The following is a 20,603-nucleotide window of genomic DNA, read 5'->3' on the forward strand; positions in this document are numbered from 1 at the left end:
GGCTTTTCAATCCCTTTTACTTTGCCTTACAACTCTGAGATATAATTTGAAAAACAAATTGAAAACGTTTCCATTTTTTTCCCATTTCGATGCTGGTGATGGTCAGTGTTTCAGTTAGCCCCTCATTTTCTCCTGTATAAAGCACTGCCCTTTATTGTATAATTTCACCTACCTCTGCTTGACTGGGCAATATGCTTCCAGAAGAGCACTTTAGAAATGAATGCATCTCCCATTAGCACTGATAGCAATGACATGCCTGTGCTGGTGAAGGCTGCTGTGTCACTCACTGTGTTGTCTGATGTGCGTTGTAGATGAAGACAAGGCAGGCATTGACTCTAGTACAGAAAAAGTAAGCTGTGCTCCTCTTGAATCACAAGCTGAGAGAAGCATGACTACCTCATCCTTCAGGGTCCAGCAGCAATGCTGTTTCTTGAGACTGTAGCAAATACAGGACACAAGGGAGCTTGAAGGGAAGGTGGTCAAAGGCTGTATCAGAGAGGTGAGGGCAATTTCAGGGGCCATCCTTTACCTGAGCTGAGCAGGGTGCTGTGAGCAGTCAGGCTGTATGGCTCTCCCTTACTTTGGATGACTGAGGCAAGGGTGGCATTGAGTTAAACGAGCGTTTGAACTGCCCCTTCCTGCTGAGGCTTGCATGTCACTTCAAATCTGATTCAGTTTTGCTGAAAATTCTTACTTATATTCTCACTGCTGTTGCTTATTTTTCTAAAATCCCCCTGCATTTGATATCCACACCAGCACAAAAACTTCACAGACTGTAGTCAGGGAGAGTAAAAGGAGCAGTGCAATAGCTTGTGCTGAGCAGAGGTGACCTCTGAACTAGCAAAAACAACAGTGGAACGAGGAATAAATCTGAAGGAAGCCACTTTTAAACCAAGATGGGGGGGTTGAGTTGGGGCTGGGTAACTTATTGCAGGTTGTGCAGGCACTTTAACCAGTCTTGTTCAAATGTGTGCATGGAGAGCTAGGAGCGATTTGTTCATTGTAATGAGCCTGATCCTGTGAGGCTGTGCATGTTGTCAGTAATGGTGCCCAGGTTCTCTGCTCTGAGGGGAGAGGATGCATCTACAGGAAGGAGAAATACAAGTTCAGGAAGATGGAAGTGCAAGGCTCTGGAGATTAATGATGGAAAACTGGCATCTGTTCAGAGAGAGGAAAGTAAGCAGGAAACAGGAGCTTAAATTAGGCCACAGCTCCCTGAGCAAAACACTCTGGTTATAAATATTCTGGTAGCATGCAGAGCAGGGCTGGTTGTGCTGTTTGCTTTCCTTGCAGGGGTGGTATCAGTGTGTTACTTGTGCTGATATTCTGCTCTGCTGCCAAAGCCACGCACGGCATCTCAGGTGAGTGAGGACGTGTGGTTTGGCAGCAATATAAAGCTGCAGCAGGACAGAAGCAGTGGCTTGTGTATGTTAAATTGTTCAGCTGGTGCCCATGACAGTTTTAGAGAGCCTTCTCAAAGCAGCAAAGCTCGTATACCACAGGTTCACCTTAAGCTTTCTTATCAAACTGGTACAAGAACCCCAAGAGAGTCACCTCCACTCCTCCCTAGACGTAAAGCAGACAGGCAAGGGGAAACTGATGCACGAGGAGAAAATATGCAGTGTTTGAGGACTTAAATGGATGGGAGATCTGGGAGCAGCAAGGCTGTGGACTTCAGGGAAAAAATTCTGTGCCCATTCCCAGTTGTGACAGTGCCATTGTCAAGGCTAACATGTGTAGTGATCAGGAGGCTTAATTTAAAAGTAAGGCTTTTCATGTTAAACTCCACTTTTTCTTAATAAATTAATAGCTTTTCAACTGATATTTAGCCAGTTAGGACTTCAAACCAGCTGTATTTGCCCCATGCAAAGATGATGTGGTGGTAGATGCATTGTTATTTTTGGAGTTGAGTTTCATACAAGGCGAGCAAGAAAGAGATTAAAGTGTTGCTGGAGAGGTGTTGGCAAAGGGTTCCCAAGGGAAACGTGGGCTACGAAGGAACCATGAGAAACTTTCTGGCTCTGGTATTACCGTCTTCTTGGCCAGGGGTGGAAACAAATAACCCAAATGGATTCCTTACACATGTCTTTGATTCCATGCTATAATCACATCTGCTTTGGGGACCAGATGCATCCCTTTCCCCAACCACAGTTTCCAGCTTCCATGAAACAATTACCGATTTCTCTTAGGTTATGTTTTGAAATGTACCACCTATTCATTATTTATTTTGAAGACAATAGGCCATTTGTGCATTTTGAAATTGCAATCCGTAATGATTTTTCTCTGTGAGAATTTGTAAGGTTTTATTTATCAGCTACCTAATGAACACTGTGATCTTCTCAAACAGCAATTGCACAATAGGAAAAACAGACTCTGTGAGAAAAAACACCCTGGATAGCAGTCTAGGCACAGTTCAATTCTTTGAAATCAAAAATCGGATACAGTAGTTTAGGTGAATTGAAGCTGAAAGAAAGTAAAATCACTTTGCAGACCTAGGATGCAAGGGAAAGTCAATCTGAATATCAAATTAACCCTGCTGCAGGGGAAAACAATTTAGCATGAGGTATTTGCCACTTTTGAATGTGTTTCTTACCCATGGATTAAGTGGTGTGCTGAGGGGAAAAAAAAAATAAGAAAAATGACCAGGAGGTGAATATAAAGTCATGAGAAAATAAGGGGCTAGATCCAAATGTAACCCTCAGATCATTTTGAGATGATGCCTGTCTGGCTAAGGGAAAGCAGCACAGTAAGCTATGAGGCTTTCCTTGATAGGAGTGTTCCTTTATGCAGAAATTATACAGCCATCAACACCAATTTTGGCATGGCAGCTCAGGGAAAGCAATAATGAGCACAGGGCAAGTAGGATCAAGTGTGTGAAAAAGGAAGAACAAATACACAAGCAGAGTGACTGGGATGTCTGTAGTGAGGAGCATATCCTGGTCTCAGCAAAGTTAATGGAATTTTTGTCATTATTGCAAAAAGAAAAAAAGAAGTCTTTTTGTCTTTTTTTTTTTTGTGTGTGCGTGTGTGTGCTTTTTTTGTTGTTGTTGTTTTGTTTTTTCCATAGTGATCTTGTTAGAGAGATATGTAGACAAACAGTACTCTTCAAATGTCAGAAGAGTTTGGATTCATCACCTACCACACTGCCCTGAGACCCAGATCAGAAGTGATTTCATTCATGAAGCCTCACTGCCAGAGCTCGTTAGTGAAGTGTTCTCTTTTCTCATAATTACCTGTTGCAGACATCCCCTATGCTCTTCAGCTTCTCCCATTCTGTTCACTTTCCCTTTGAGCTAAGTGCAGCTTCCTAAAAAGCCAGCCTGTTGTGCTACATTTGCAAGGTAGGAGAGAACAGACCTGCTGGATGGGCGATGAGCACAAATGTAACAGCTAAATGGGAAGCTAGGGTGGCAGGAACAGGAGCAGGAGATTGTACCTGTTAGTTACCATTGAGTCTCAGGAGAGCTTTGCCAATAAATTCCATTAAAATAAGAGTTTCAGCCTTTAAAACTGCCATTCAGTGGCTTGTTACATTAAATAAGCTAGCAAAGACCATATGTTAGTCTCTGACAGGGCTACATTTGGGTGAAAACCATGCTGAATTATTTATTTTGTCATTAATGTCACACAAACTGCAGTAAGGAGAATTATATGGGCTGCAGAAGTGAGCAGCACTAAGCCAGATACAAACAAATGGAATTGTTATTCTTCAACACCAGCCATGGGTTGCAGCCTCCTAATGCATCTATGAGAGGAGAAGTGAATGGTAAATCAATGGAAAGGTTCACACCTGACAGACAACCTTTAAATAATCTAAAGGGTCCCTCAGCACATGACAGGGTTATATAATCAGCATTTGAAGTCAGGGAGACTTGCAGGAGAAGTATTTTGGAAGTTTTGCCTTTGCAGCTGTAAAGCTCAAAGAGTAACATACCTGGAAAGAGGGATGGCAAATTATAAGTTTGCCTGAAGAGTGAGAAAATAAGGACATTTTAATTAGTCTGAATGAAATTCTGTTAAAAGTCAGCCTTTGGTAAGCTGTATCTGTGCAGCATGGTGCAGAGGATACAAGGGCATGGTTCTCTCCATGATGTTTGAGGCAAGAAATGGATCCAATGAGGTAGAACCAGGGCCAGCCTGGGAGTGGGACTCAGCCCTCCAGGATATCATTGTAAGCCATTTGATGTGTCCTCCAGTTGTGGATTCTCAGAACATTTGTAGGGAGGGTCAAACAGCTTTTTGAGTTTGCCTGTGATTTGTCTCTTTTTCCCTTCATCTGAGAGCCAAGCAGCATGGCATATGCCATCTCAAATTCCCCTTTGGAGGGGAAAAGCAGCAAGCAGCAGAAGGGGGAATCATACTTGCTGCATCAAACTCCTGCCTTACACACTGAGCTTCCCAATATTATTATTCCCATATTAGATGCTGCAGGTTAGCTGATGGAAAAGACCCAGCATGGGCGGGTGTCTGTAGAGATAGAGGCACAGGGACGTGAGGCTTTGGATGCCTTCTGTCATTTTTTGTGTTCTTAATGATCTTAATTTTAGCTAGGAGCCTTTTGCTCCTTGCACTGTTCAACCAGGGTTTGGATAATCTGGATATCTCTTAGCTGTGGAAATACAATTTAGAGTACCCTGGATATTTACAGCTGTGTTCCCCCCATAAAATGATCACTGTTCCTTGCATAAACAGCTGTGCAAGCACAAGCAGGAGGGTGTCAGAGAGAAACTGTATGGTTACAGGTTATAGTCACGGTCACCCCTAGCTCTGCATGTCTGTATGTTGCTTTGCATTCTCTGCAGATCTGCGCATGCTGTCTTGCCTGTGGGCACCTACTCCCTTTCTGAATTATGACAAGTCTAAATTTTGCATTTCTGATCTGTTTCTGAGATAGTGAGGATTCATATATTCTGCAGTGAGAAACTGAGCAGATAGTAGAAAGATATTTAAAAAGTTTTCATGCAGCTTCGGTGAGGATATATCTGCCAGGTCATGGAGGTCAGGAGAGTTTGTTCTTACATGTCAGTCTGGAATAAGATGTGTATTGTAATGGTTAGGCACAGCCTCTGACAAGACAAATCAATAGTGACTTCTGACATCCAGAAACAGGGCAATGAAGTTAATTGCAGGTATTTTCTCAACAGTAGAAAAGCTTTAATTTAAAAGTATACTGGAGGAAATTCTGCTTGGTTTTGATCGTGAATACTACAAAACAGTCCCCTAATCTGATAACACCATTTGTTTTAGTCAGCTTAGACTATTCTCTGACTTTCTGGAAGTCTCTCATCTTTTCCCAGGCTTTCTTCTCTTTCATGTACCACCCACCAATCTCTTCACTTGATCCCATTCTCCCAGCTGCACACTCTTAAGTTCACGTTTGATTTTGGTGTCTTCAGGCTGTGGGATAGATGGTAAGTGCAGCAGCAGCAGTGGAGAGTTGAGTCTCTTGACCTTTTCAGTAGCCCTGTGTTTGATGGGAAGAAGCAGCAGATGACAGAAGCAGGAGGGTCTCTTCACCACTACCTGGCTGGAAATTGAGAGCAGCTCCCTTTACTCTAACTGTGAATTCAACGTGGCAGCTTAAAATTTCTCTCCACTAGCAGCTGCCTTTCTCTAGATTTGATTGGTTGAGTCTCAGTGTTATTTGTTTTCCTCCTAATTTCTATGTCACTGCATGCACACGTCACACTTCACAAGCAGATATTTTGATGTTTGCTCTTTCTGTCCCTCACCAAAGTCATGGATAGAAGCAACATTGAGGGAGGGGGAAGTGGCCCACTGAAAACTGTTGGAAATGCCCTAGAGGATGAGGACTTCAGAAATTTGATAGTGTGAACAGCAGGCATTTTGTAATTTTTGATGGGAAACCAGGCTACTTCTGATTTAATTCTGCCCCGTGAACCTCAGACGGGATAACTGCTTCAGTTCTTCAGCCCAAGTAAGGTGTGGTAAAGGAAATCTCTCCCAAATACAGAGTAGAGAACTGACTCAATATTCTCATGCATGCCATGCTGTTATGAGCCGCCTATATGGAACAAACCTGAGAATGTGGCTGGTAAAGCTACTATAGGTTTTGATCTTGCTCTAGAGCTGTTACTTTCCTGAGTAATTATTCAATATTCGTTCAGCAGTTTATTTTCCTTTCCAATAGAAAAATCCTCCTGCAGATGCACATCAGAATGTAAGGTGAACTTCAGAAATGTGTTTTATGGCAGGAAGATTCTATGGTATAATAAGATCAAAAATAAGGAATGCTGTGAGTTCATTAACTGAGACTCTTGTAATCCTCATCCATTATGCTGTTGTTTTCCTTTTCTTTTGTCTATTCATGCACTTTTATTTCATTAAAAAAAAAAAATTCAAGATTTTCTTGAGAAAGAAAAGGATACAGGTGTGCAGACATTTAAAGATATTTTTAGCCTGGTGTTTGAGGAAGATTTTAATATCATTATTGAAAACAACTGAACTTCAGAAAGTGAATTCAGGCTGTTTCAGGGTTGGGGTGATCCAGACTGAACAGCTGCCAGATGCTTGCCTGGGATCTCTGCAGAATTTGCAACCAGCAATTTAGTCTCCTTCTCAAGGAGAGTGAAATTAGAAAGAGGCAGATGATCCACCATCATGTGACCAATCTCTTTTTGTTTCTTTCATGGAAATACTGCTGCTGTTGCAAAAGTCACAAAGGTTCCCGCTCCAAAACCTCCCAGTGTGTTGTCCTGGCTGTTTGGGTGGCTGATGATCAGATATTGGAGTACTTTACTTGCTCTGAGAAAACACGCCTTCCTCACCCAGGTGTTGTCTGCTTGGAGCAGCTACGCAGACTAATGACAGCTACAATGCAAAAAACAAGATAATTCCTTTAAATAAACTTTCACATGAAAGAATGGGATACAAACAGCATGACCTTCTTAGACCAAAATCATGAAAACAAAAACAAAAATAAAAAATGAATCCCGAGTCTCAGTGCCTTTATGAAAGTCTTGGCCAGCAAAACTCCAATGCAAATCATAATCCACTAATTGGTGGCTTTCTGCACCACCAGTTCTGTTTCTTGAAGCAGTAAATTCATCTTTGCATCTCTGTTTTAGAGAAAACCTCAGGGTCCTGCCTGCCTTTGCTAAAGTGTGAGTAACAGCAACAGAGGATGGCAATGCCTCAGCATCTCCCTGGGCAGCATAGGCAGCAAGGTCTTCTGGGATGCTCTGCTACAAAAAGGAAAAAAAAGTCATTATTTCTGCTTCATTTGTTATCAGCACATAAAGATAAGACAGTGTAAGGCAGTATTCAGAAGGAGTTAGGCAACTTGCCAGTGTTAGCACGTTAGTTACCCTCAACACATTAAAGCAAAGGTCAGGGCAGGATTTATGTGGGGATTCAGAGGAAAGTGGAAGCAGGTAAGCCCTGCTTAGTGGAGAGCCTTCTTTGCCGCCCTGGGGGTTGGCAGTGACACATTTCATTTTACAGATACTGGCAGCTGTAAGAGCGAAGGCAGGATTGAGGATGAGCTGTCAGCCCATTCTTATTCTGGAATTGATGGAGAACAGTGATCTAGAGTGGGACTTGCTCTTAGATGTATATGTTGGCTTGAGCAGGCCTTGTGCTGGCAGAACCGGTCTAGCTATATTCAATGTTACAGCTGTGTGTGATTGCAGAAATTAGGTTAAGAATTGCTTCAGAGTTTGTGATGGGTCAGAGGAGGCTGGATAACATTCATGCAGTCTACAGGTTTGGGGTTTCTTTTGCAAAGAATAAGATGGAGCAGCATGCAAGGAAATGTTTATGGGGGAGGAAAGTGAGTTCAGAATGCAGAGAGAAAATGCAGGCACAGCATTTCATTTGCTCAGCAAATCTTCCAAATGAATTTCAGACTGAAGGGCATAACTTCATGTTGTAGTCAAAACTATTTTGAAATCCACTTTTTCTCTCTCTGCTGCTGAGGATCCAACTGGTTAATGATAGCTGAGTTTCATCTACATTATTTTGGGAGCCACAGTACTCCACAGCTTATTATTGTAGGATGGCTACAGAAAGTTCTTTTCATTTGTATTCCAAATTCAGCTTCCCTGACTGCAGTACTTTGCTCTGGCATTAACACCTGTAAAATAAATAAATAAAGATAACCCAAACAATTTGTAGCTTTTGATTTAATAATTTTCTCTGTGTGATAATGATGCCTGGAAGAGGCACAAGGCGTTCTGGTTCTTTCTGCTCAACCATTAGGCTGTATTTTAAAGGGAATCTGGAAAACAGGAGATCCCCACACCTCCATACTCCTGCAGGTCTCCAGGAAAATTGAGATACTAAGTGGATGTTGGCTCGTGCTTGAGCTCCCTGTGTTGTTTTGTGCAATCTCCTTCCATCTCTAATGCTATTTCTCTTGCTGGTATCCCTCCCTCTCCTCTTCCCTACCTTTGGTGATAACTGCTCATCAGAGGTGACAAAACCTCGAAATGGTTAAGACTTTCTTGATGTGAGGTGTGGGAAATAGTGTCCATCTATGTTGCAGCTGTGTTGCTTTCCCTGTGCAAGCAAAATGCAGAGCACTAGTTACAGCTCAGGGCAGAGCTGCCTGTGTTCCCATGGTCCCTCCCCACGCTGCTGCACTTCTCGATGGGAAGAGTAAAATTTTGTGACAAAGGTAGGGCTTTGTGACAGCAGCAGCAAAAATTGCTCTCCTTTCTGACTAGTCCTCCTGGAACAGTCTTTTAGGTCTAACTCTCCAGGGGCTAAAATCACTGCAGGACTTAAGCAACATGCCTTGGCTATTTGGATAAAATAACCTAGTTTTGATTAGGTTCATAGGAATCATAGGATAAGGAATCATAGGATAAAGGGATTTCTTTTTTTCAGAACTGGGCATAGAATAAAAATGTGAAAAGCTGGATCAAATAGCTAAAGCCAATATCTTCCCCCTGAGGCTTTCCTTCAGTTCCTTTGTAGCACATCAACTTAAAAGAGACTTAAACTCCACTTTCTGAAGGTTGTGGATTGAGAGGTGAAAGCTGAAAAGAAAAAGGGAGTTCACATCTGCAGCCTCCTAGGAAATGCTAGTAACAACCCATCATTCTCAGAGCTGGGGCTGACAGTGTTTCTGCCTGTCCTTGTGCCTGTTGGTCTTTATCTGAATTATCTGCTGGCACATCCAAAAGGTGATGATGGCATGTGACGTTGGGTGTGATGTGGTCTCTGCCATGCATTTCCCCTCTCCTAGTATTTGGGAAGGCAGCATGAGTAGAAGGGGGAAAAGTGCTTTTTTCGCTATTTTGCTCCTGATGTATTTGTCCTGCTTACTGTGCTGCTCAGTCTGTGGGGCTGATGGGTGTATTTTCACAAACCTGCAGACATACCTATCCTTATTGTGCCAGCTTATTGATAAGGTATTTTTGGTATCAAAAGTGGAGCACCGGTATAAAAAGCTGATTTTAATATCTCTCTTATGCTAAGGAGCCATTCCTGCTGAATGCGGGATATATGCACCTATTCCCCTCAGACAGGGGGAAACAACAGCCTTGAGTCTCCTGCTTGTGTGTTAATTTGCTGTACAATACCCAAAATACATGGAAGAGAACAACACAAATATTCTTACAGGTGTGACAACAAAAGAACAGAAATAGAAAGAAAGAAATCCCAAAGAGAAAAAGAAGGAAAAAGAAAGCGAAGAAGGAAGACTCAGATATTGTGTCAGGTATGTTTGTGTTGTTTGTTTGTTTGTTTGTTTGTTTGTTTGTTTTTTGCAAGGGTTTTGTGAAAATGCATTTGCTTAAAAGGAAAATTTGTTTTATCAACTTCTCTGTAGAAGTAATATTTACCCATGGGAAATGCAGCCTCCTCTAATTTCGGCTGCTTATCTCTGTTCTGTGTGTGTGTGTGTGTGTGAAATCATGCACCCACTGAGCTCACATAAAATTATACAATACCTGGGTCCCTTACATCCTGAGTTCACCACAAAGCAGGAATCTGAATGCTGCAGCAGGATGCATGATTGCTGATGTCCAGAATATCTGATGTTTATGACTTGAAGAGGAGCCACATTTTCTTCAGTAAAAGAAATGAAGTAAAAGGGTAGATTTTAAAAGGGTAAGTTTTCTTGTCTTTCTGCACACACACGAAACCTAAAGGCTCCCAGGGGAGAAGATACTTAAACGAGCAAATGTTAATTGCTGAAGATCTCATTGATCACCACACAATGGTGGATAGGTTGCTGCCGAGGGGATTTGGGTTTATACAAGCTTTCTCCTTACGGAACATTTTCCCCACATCTTGTCAGTGTTTCCCAATAATGGGACATGCTGCAAGAAAAGTTCTCCGCCAGCCCTCTAGACACTCCTGTAAAATAAATGTCCCCTGCTGTCCTAGTGGCCTTACAGGACATATCCCATGGGACAGATAAGTCACTGTGTTTCCTGAGTTGGCATTTTTCTATTTCTCTCACAGGGTACTGAGCAAAAGGCACCAGGGACCACTGCCCACCTCCCTGAGTGCTGCTCCTCAACTTGGGGACAGAACAGTCCCAGGTGAGATAGCAATCAGCCATAAACACTACCACCAACTGAGAGCTGCCTTCATTACTGCTCTCCTTGGCAGTGAATCTTTCCTCTTGTTTAAATGCCCCACACTGTTGTAGAACTGTTTTTGTGCAGGCATCTATTGCTCTGGTTCTGGTGTGATGCATGCTTAATGAGCTCTCCTGAAAAGAGCACAGGGAGCTCGACAGCCTTCAGCAGAGGCCACAAAGCTTGTTATTATATCTGTAATTGTTTTTATTTTTTTTTTCATTTCTCTTTTACTATGCAGACAGAAACACACTGGTGTTCCAGTCAGTTGTGACAGGACAATCCTGAGTGAACAGAAGATGAATCAGTGGGTGAGCAGTTCCCTTAAGAGTAAAAAGGTGTTAAATTAGTTGAGCCTTGTACTGCTTTGAAGCTCACAAGCATGACATTTTTGTGTTTTTATCACATCTTTGTGTGTTTGAGCTACTGCTTAGTGAGGTAGATGCTGTCAAATCCGACGTCCTAAAATGAAACGGTGATATAATGCAACACACAAAAACAGTGAGCTGGGTTTCGTTTTTCCTTTTTAGTCACTTAGGATATTTTTAATGACATCCGAGCATTTAACCACAATGCTGTCACTGCTGTTTAAAAACAAGCTCAGGTAGTTATTTAGTTAGCTCACAAAGATTGAAAAATGAAGACAACTCATATTTCCAAAGCTCTGAATTTGCAAGATGGCTTATACTTCATTCTAAAGATACTTTGCTTTAATGTACTTTATCTTCTCCATATTGTGATGGGGGAAAAAAAAAGCAAATGATTTTGATACTCATCAGTGTTTCAGATGAGGTATTGTCTTTTCAGGTAGTGCAATTTCAGCCGTGTATCATCAAGTTTTATCATGCCGTCTTGCTTAGGAAAATCCAGTCTTGCTTAAATAATTTGTGTGCTACATCATTCTGAAGTATTTCAAAACAGTGCACTGTGAAGAGCTCATCTGGAGGTGTTTGGCTGCAGTGCTGTAGGCTTCTGCTCTCATTGCTATGGGATGTGTGCACCTTCCAGCAGCACACCAAGCACCAGGACTAACATCTGCCACGTTTTGTTTGCTTTTGCTTGCTCCCTCTGGGGGAAATGCATATACAGTGGGTTACCTAGTTTGGGTATGGCTTCTCCCTAAGGGAGTGGTTTGCTTTTATTTATTTATTTGTAATCTGATTTGATTTTTGATTTTTTTTTTGTAAAAAAGATGCATTCTTCTGCATTTCAGTGAGAAAAGGCAAAATGGAAGAAATACACAAAGTGGTACCTGGAGAGGTTTGGAAATGTGTGTGGAGGGGGGCGTTCGGTTTGTCGATAATTCCTTCAGATTAGTCTCAGCATGGCGAGGATTTCTGTGCCAGAGGAGCTGCAGTGCAAGAGCTCTGGGCTTGGATTCAGGATTGCTGCAGAGGTCTGTGGCTGCCCAAAGGGAGATTTTCTGGCTGACAGACTGCAGCAGCGTGATGCAGGAAAGCAGGATCTGAGCAGGATCGCTCTGCATGTGTCCTACCTTGGAATGGTGTGGCGAGCTGGGAAGGACGGGCTGTGTTACCAGTGAGAGATGGCAGATGTGCTCTGAGGCTGCTGGTCTCTTTGCAGGAAGGGGCTCACTTCAATTTTCTGGAAGCCTGAAACTTAAGCTCTGATGTGTAAACTCATCTCTTTCTGCTAACTCAGATGTCAGTAGCTGCACGCTATCTGCATTGCTAACTATTGTGGTTGCTCTCTGTTAACTTATCAAAGGAGATAAGAGGATGTAATTACAAAAAGCTATCTGTTACCATTGCCACTCTTTCAAATGAGACTCATTTTACACTGGAATTTAACAGCACCAAACAGACTGAGTGGAGGCACAAACAGTTTAATTGTCCTTGAAAGTCAAATCCACTTGCCAGAGGAGTGAGGAGCTTTCATGGGGTCAATGTTAAGCTACTGTGGCCATTGATCATTGCTCTGCACTGGAGTGATTGGTCCTCCACCGCTGGTAAATGGATGCTTTCACCTCTAGCAGCAGTATCTTTGTACAGGAGCCATAGCTTTTTCCCTTGAAGGTGACAGTCAGCCACTGGTGTTGCTACCTTGTAGAATAGCACAGTGCACAAATTACCCATTCCTAAATCCAGTGCTGCCTTATGTAGTAAGCTGGACATACATTACAAGTGTCCTTTGTCCTTTTCAAGGTCTCAGATACTGGTGCCAATACACACAGTAGTCGTACAATAACTAGTGCAGGTATGTTCTAATCAGTTCTGCCAAAATGACATTATGTTATGTAAAAGTTTCCCTCTTCCTAAACTGGGAAATTTCAGCTTCCTAAATTCTCTGTTTGGCATGCTGAACAAATATCTTCTCAGGATCATCACAGTTTTACTAACATTTAAAATGTTATTTATTTCTCAAAAATTGTAGAATCACAGACTGTCACAGGTTGGAAGGAACCTAAAAGCCCACCCAGCCCCAATCCCCAGCTGTGAGCAAGGCTGCTCCCCACCAGCTCAGGTTGCCCAGGACCCATCCAACCTGGCACTGAGTGCCTCTATGGATGGGGCACCACAGCCCTGGGCAGCAGTGCCAGGGCCTCACCAACCTCTGAATAAAGAATTTCCGCCTAACATGTTACTTAAATCTCCCCTCTTTTAGTTTAAAGCCAGTCCTCCTTGTCCCATAGCTATCAGACCACGTAAAAGTCGGTCTCGTTCCTGCTTCTAAACTCCCTCTCAAGTACCGGCAGGCTGTAATGAGGTCATCCCAGAGCATTCTCTTCTCCAGGCTGTACAAGACCAACTCCCTCAGCCTTTTTTCATAGGAGAGGTGCTCCAGTCCTCTGATCAGTGCTGTAGTGACTGGTTATCTGCAACTGATGGGACAGAAGACTGTAAGTATGGTTATGAGGAAGAACATGAATACTTCTGGATAGTTAGTAATAGGAGGAGACTGCCAAGGGCATTTAATCTTTACAAACAGAGAGGAGAGACAGGAATGAAAGGAATGAAAATAAAGGCTATATAGGCATGGGCAAAATTTGAGATCAGTCTTAGCATAAGATTAACAAGAAGGCATTAGTTTACACTGGATGGATGCATGGATCAGGAGCTGCTTGTGGCAGCCTCTTCTGTAGAAAGCAAGAAAGGTGCCCTCTTGTTTTCTGTCTTCCAACTCGGAGACCAGTTAGGTATTTCCAGGGAAGGTCTACAATTTCCAGGTGAAGGACTCACACTGAGCTTGAACTTGAGCTTATTGCATTGAGTTGACTCCTGCTGCCCCTTCGGTGTGCTCAGGTGTGCATCACAGAACTTCTTTGAATGTGCTGTAAACAAGAAAGGAAATTGTCAGTTAACTAATCTTGGTCAAAACTTATCCTTGCTGAAGTACAAACTGAACCACCTGCAATGGACACCAAATTATCCATAAGAGTCCCCTGGAGCTTTAGATGCTTCTCATGTGCCCTTTTCTGCAGCATTTCCACATACCTGTTATTTCAGCTACTATTCACTCCTGCGGAATCTGAGTCCTCAGGTCAGGGGAAATTTGTCATTACCATGAGGACAGGCACAGGCTTCAAAAGCTGTTGTTGATTTTTCAAATTAAAAAATCCTTATTAGCAGGAAAAAAGAAAAGTTGAAACTTGCAAACAGAAAGCAGTAAGAGGAGAATCACGTGTCTTTTGATCATGATTATGCTTTCAGAAGCATATTGGCATAATGAAGGGATAATTACTAGCTATGCTGGGTTCTGTTTTCACACATTTGTGACGATTAGGCATGGGAGCGGGCAGGTTGTCACTGATTTTAGGCGAAGCTGTTCAGTGGGCACAAAGGAACTTAAACACCAATAGGAAACAGTTCAGCCTCCATAGCCCACCTCCATGTTTCCAGCAGGACTAAATTTACTGACCAGCAGCAAAAGCAGTGTGTGGAGTTGCATCAGCAGTGCCCAGTCATTGTATGTCTTTGTGACGGTAAAATAGTAAGTGTTAAAATACCAGAAGCCTCAAACCAAGCAGCTGAAGTGTCAAAAAGCTTTGTATCAACTTAGCTGCCTTCTTGCACATGCACACAGACTATGAAGTCTTTCACCTAAATTTAAGGGGTCTTGCAGATCTGTAGTTCTCCATCACAATGCTTCCAGTCCAGAGTAACTTTGGCAGAGTAACTATCTTTTGAGGGGCAGCACTGGACAGCAATGCTTCTGTAGATAAAAAGACTTCCAGATCTTGCTCTCACTACAGTCCTTCAATACTGAAGGGAATGTCCTCTCTACAACATTGCTCTCTACAGCTGCATGAAAAGAGATTGTGATGAGGTGGGTGTGGGCCTCTTCTCTCAGGTAACAAGTGATAGGATGAAAGAGAATGGCCTCAAGTTGTGCTGGAGGGTGTGAGGGGGTCAGGTTGGATATTGGAAAGAACTTCTTCTCAGAAGGAACTGTGAAGCATTGGAACAGGCTGCCCAGGGAGGTGGTGGAGTCACTGTCCCTGGAGGTGTTAAGAACCACAGAGATGTAGCACTGAGGGACATGGTTAGTGGGCAATATTGGTGGTACTTGGACAGTTGGACTAGATGATCTTAGTGGTCTTTTTCAACCTTAAGGATTCCATGATGCTCATACTGCTGCTGAGCACATTTGAAGGCCACTGGAAATGAAGCCCACCCTGTAAATCCAGAACCTAATTTTCAGTCCTGTAATTAGCACTGGATAGCCCCCGCATTTAACTTGAAATGCATGTTTTCCCCTTATATGGGTTAAAATCACTGAGGATGACTATTTTCAAGCATGTACATTGCATGATCAGTCTTATAGATTTGTTCCAGATTGTTTTGCTTATTACCGTTCCAGGTGGCTATGAGTTAATTAGCAAGCTATGTGTTTCAGGGTACACTATAGCCATACATAAATAAATCATTATTGAATACAGAGTGCACAGATACTTGATGGTGTGGCAGAAATCCTTTTGGCTAGTACAGGACAACTGAAATATATGTATTATTTGTGACCATATGCAGCTTTTTCATTAATTGGCCTCGTCTGGGTTTGAGTTGTGGAGAGTAAGAGGTTTGATCTGTCATTGGTTCTTACTCATCGTGGCCCAATTTTTATTTCCTTAGGTTCCAGGCCAGCCTCTAATAAACAAGATATGGTTTTCCCTCAGATGCTAAAAGGGACACAGGTTGGGTTTGGGTATCTGGGAAAGATGGCATAAAGCCAGCAAGACATTCTGTGGGTAAGGTCTCACCTACATCTTCCAGACTTGAGCAGTTCAGTGCCTCTCAAGTGTTTTCTTCCTGTTCCTCACTCTTGAAGGTCATTCTAGCACACAGCTGACCCCTGCCTGATGATACATGGAGGAAGGCAGCCAGAATGCTGGTGGCAGCCATCCCTGGCAACATGTGATGAATGGAGATTTTGTGCCAAGAATGAGCAAGAAGCAAAGCATGGATTCTTTGCTCCCGCCACCAAATCTGTGAGTCCCTTTGCTCTGGGGTGCCTGTCCCCTCCAGGGTTACATCCTGCCTGAATCCACTGGCTTTTTCACTCCTCTATCCCAGTGAGGCTGAGTCACAGGGCTGCACTCTTCCCTTGCTGAGCAGGCTGGTGTCAGGGAAAGAGAAGGGTGAAGCAAAGCAGGGAGGTTCAAAAGGATCTGTGCAATGATTCTATGGGGCAGTGTCATGTCAACCTTGTGGACACCAACCTCATCGCATTGAAGAGCTCCCAGTGGGTGAGCAGAACCAAGGCACATTAGTAGCATTAATCCATCCTCTCCTGACAGCCAGATCCCTGTGACCACAGAGGTATGTTTCTGAAGGACTACAGAGGGCTTTTTGGTGTTAAATTCTGTTTCCCTGGCATATTTATTGAGACATTGCTCCACTCGGCTTTTTGAAACATGGGCTGGGGTCATTAGTACAGTTCATAATTTCACAAGCAGTGCTTGTGAACCTTCAGATTTAGTTCGTTGTTTCACCAGAGTCATTTACTTCAACACATCTTTTTTTCTTTTTTTTTTAATTCTTTCCCTCCCCCACACAAATGCACAGACCTCACAGGGATTTTCATGCATTTAAATTAAAAAGCTGAACAGTTCCCTTTTCTTGTTCACATTATGCAGCATTGCCCTTCTCTGTTCTTATCCTATTTCAGAGCTGTCATGCAAACAAACCCAACTTAAAAAAAAAATAATTAAAAATCATTACAGAGGTTTGCATCCTATCAGCTTTCTATCTTGGCTTGTTCTCACTGTATGTGAAAGGAGAAATCCCTTCTCCTGATTGCCCTTCTCTTTCAGGTATATTGACATCTTTTTAATCTCTAATTCATTATTTCTCTGGCTCCCCAAAATGCTCTGGTCTGCTCTGGTTGCCCAATAAACCACTACTCCCTGCCCTACCATGCATAGGTAGTACTTACTTTTCCAGGACTATGGAACCCTTGTTTTCATTTACATTTTCTTCCTCAGCTAATCTAGAACGGGGGGATTCTTCTTTTCTGTAAAGCTTGTCCTGTGCTGCTAGGACACCCCCTTGTCTTTTTCCATGTGAGTATGCCTCAACAAAGAAGTCATTACAACTCTTTCCTCCATAATTTCAGTATCTGATTGTTTTCAATATTATTTCTTACTCTTGCATATCATCTGAGTCAGCTTTTAAGGAAGGCTTAGCCAGAAAACTTCAACATGCGTTAATAGCAATTTCTTTTATTTATTTATTTGCCAAGCCAGCTCTTATTAGAAATCTTTGCCATGCCAAAAGGTTACTCTCTGGGAAGCCTTTTCATGTCCCTGATCAAAATGCAGGGACACTGGCTTCTGTAAGGTAAGCAGTATGGGCTCCTATGTGATTTTCACATTGGCAATGGAAAAAAAAGTTACCTTTAGCAGAATCCAAACACAGAAGTTGCATCCAGCTCTGGGATTTCTTAGAGGGCAGCCCCAGGAGGCATCGTTTTTGCTTACTCTCAGCACGAGTACATGGCTCTCATTACTGGCTCTCCTGGGCAACAGCCATAAACCAGGCTCAAACAAATATTAAAAAAAAGGGGAAAACAGCAGGGCTGTAATGATCGTGACAGCAAGTGGAAGAGTGATGGGACAGGGCTCAAAAGAGACAACTACAAATTGTTCCCAAGGAATTATATATCTTGTTCTTACTGAAGCTGAAGCTCTTCTCGGGAAGATGTGGATCTTAGCATAGCTCTGGCATGGAATTTGTGCTAGCTGCAGATGGAAAGAGTGATAAAGCATGGAACAGGTATGGGACAACAGGTCAAGGCTTTTGCCTGGTCACTGATATCCCTTTGATGGCCAAGAGGCTGCCTTTTCTGAAGGAGAGTAGCAAGAAATGTGGTGGAAAAATAAATATTTTTTACTTATTTCTCAAGCCCATGAAAGAGCACCTATATGGATAGCAGGAAACTGACAATTGATAGGTATGAAAGCAGATCTGCCAACTTTTGTACAGAACATCAAGCAGTGAATTTAGACTGCACCATCTTCCCATCTCCCTGGAAAAACATTCAGTGTTCTTGATTTTATCTACACAGGGAAGATGAAATGATGTAGATCTTAATGATTTGTGGGATGGGGGATATTTCTTGCTTCCATAAAAATGTTAACCTCTTTGTCAGTGAGGCATAAAGATCTGCTTTGAATTCATGTTGCATTTTAAACTTTCCTTGTAAGATTCCTTTTTATTGTTTGTTTGTTTTCCTTTTATTTCCCATCTCTTCTCATGTACCTCAGAAGAAACCAGCCTGCCAAACTGTTCCAGGAAGCTCTTCTGAGATAAAGACATCCATTCCTGTATATGATCTGTACTTGTGAAGCAGAACACAAAGTCCTTTTTTCATTTAATCCATATTAATTATCTTGCTTCAGCTCCTTTATGCTTTCCACTCAGCCCAGGTGCCAAAACATGCACGGCTGCTTCTTGAACAAACAAAAGCCTTTCACTGCACACCTGGCAAGTCAACACTCCAAAAAAATAAATAGAAAGGTATTCTGCTGAAGAACTGAGGCTCTCCTTGCCTGAAAACTAAATGCCTTGGGACTGTGGACTAAGGCTGATATTTTTAGTGCCATCAATATCTCCTGGATTTGATATCTCCCAAGACAGATGGTTGTTTCCCACAGAACGTCGTCAAATGTTTGCTCAGCCAAGATCAATTTTGTTCCAAGTCCTTTCCCACCTTCTGGTGAAATACGTTTCACTTGCCAGACAAAAAATTAAAGAAACAGCATGAAACCATGTCACTCTAGAGGACTCTCATCCCCATAGGTCTTCTCCATCCTTTAGCTGTGTGACTGACATCTCTTTCAGTGCCCACAGAAGAACAGATGCCCTTGCAGTGGAAGCATGATGCCAAAATTGAGTGCTGAGGTCTCACACCAAAAGCAGTTTTCCTCTGAGACAAGTCTCTTCTCAGCCACACTTGCAGTTAGATTTCCTGAAACAAGAAACATCTTGAGGACCTTGAACTACCTGAAAGAAGGTTACAGTGAAATGGGAGTCAGACTCTTCTCCCAGATAACTAGTAACAGGAAGAGAGGTAATGACCTTAAGCCTCTTAAGCTTTTTACATGATAAAATGTAGCACAGAAATCTACAGGTCAAATTACTTCTGTTGAAAATTAAGTTAGACCCTTTGACTTCAGTATTTTTTTCCCATTTACTTCTTAGAGTGTTACAGTTGATACCAGGATATTGGCAAATGTGACAAGCTCAGGTACGGAACTGCAATAGTCAAGTTATAAAGCCACTTGAAGGAGAGCAGAGCAATTATAGAGAGCATTTAGGAATATTTACAAAGATTTTGTAGTTTCCTAATTCTGCTTCATCACCAAGGCTGAGCAGGTTTAATAGCTAGTGTGGTGTTTTACTTGACAATCCCCTTGAAGCAATGCTGGCCAAAGGCTGTGTGGGCTGTGATGTGGGATCTCCCAGCCACAGCCCACAAGGCTGCTATCCCACCTAGTGGCCGCCAGCTCGCCCTTCAAAAAAGCAGCTTTTTTTTTTTTTTTTTTTCCCCATGACGTTGGTGAAACAATTCTCTGCATGAAGTACTATGTCCATTAGCAGTGGAGATGCCTCCAAATAGCTTATTCATGGTCAAATAAATGCGTTTACCTTAACTGTGTTCCACCAGGGACCAGGTTCACTCTCAGATGGGTATTTGCATCATCTAAATACACAAAACTGACATAGATACCTATCTAATACAGTCAGCTTTCCAAATGTAAGTTCTCTATGTCACTCTTCTTGCATTTTTAGCTGGCCCCCAACTTAGGTTGTAGGATCAGCCCAAGTTTCCCCAAGTCCCCTGGCAGTTGCAGCAGTGAGTTTTATCTTTCTGCTGCCTGTAACTGTATGTCCATGATACACCTACACACTGTCTTCACCATCGGCCCAGTTCCTCTCTGACTGAAGCTAAAATTGCTATTGTCCTACAAAAGAGAGAAGATCATGTTTTGAGATTAATGGGAATGTTATTTTATTAAAAATACAAAAAAAAAAAAAAAAAAAAAAAAAAAAAAAGAAGCTTTTGAAGAATTTATACTGCTAATCCCATCAAAACATATGAAAATAAAATGCACTGAAGTATATTTTGATGATAACAAGGAGAATGAAGACTTGCTAAAGTGCTGCAATAAGCTTCATCTTATTCCAGAAATAACATCTACAGTAAACCTTCAAGATGGAGTTCACCTGTGAAATTCTTTATGGCTTCCTTCCAACTTTGTTCTTTCTGTCTCTATGCTAAATTTTACTCTATTACAACCTTCAAAAAATTGTTTTCTTGTCAAAAGAAGTGAGCTCTCTGCCCTCTTAATCCTTGAAGTCCCTACAGTCCTTAGGAGCATGCATGGGCCACACTGACTGGATGGTCCAGCTGTTGTCTCCTGTACCCAGAGAACCTCTTTTTTACTTTACAATATTTTCCCCTTTGGGGGCTGGCCTTGCTTTTTGAACTAAAGAACTGAAAGGTAAAGACAGCAGAAGCTCCCAGTGCCTAAAGTGTTTCTGCTGCTCTCTGCAGAGCAGAAATTTAATAATGAAGGACACTGCAATG

At 42.3% G+C, this 20,603-nt stretch overlaps 1 protein-coding gene across 2 annotated transcripts in view; it reads left to right on the forward strand.

Annotated features, from left to right (window-relative positions):
- The window catches only part of SPTLC3 (serine palmitoyltransferase long chain base subunit 3), a 287,967-nt gene that overhangs the window by 79,520 nt on the left and 187,844 nt on the right, over positions 1-20,603 (forward strand). For both annotated transcript variants that reach the window (XM_052675638.1, XM_052675652.1), the window contains exons 4-6: positions 9,589-9,685; positions 10,435-10,514; positions 10,795-10,864. The gene's annotated coding sequence lies outside the window, so the exon portion shown is untranslated. The remainder of the gene's footprint in view (positions 1-9,588; positions 9,686-10,434; positions 10,515-10,794; positions 10,865-20,603) is intronic.

Source organism: Tympanuchus pallidicinctus, unplaced genomic scaffold, assembly GCF_026119805.1.
Source record: "Tympanuchus pallidicinctus isolate F22 unplaced genomic scaffold, pur_lepc_1.0 scaffold1, whole genome shotgun sequence".
Taxonomy (NCBI): domain Eukaryota; kingdom Metazoa; phylum Chordata; class Aves; order Galliformes; family Phasianidae; genus Tympanuchus; species Tympanuchus pallidicinctus.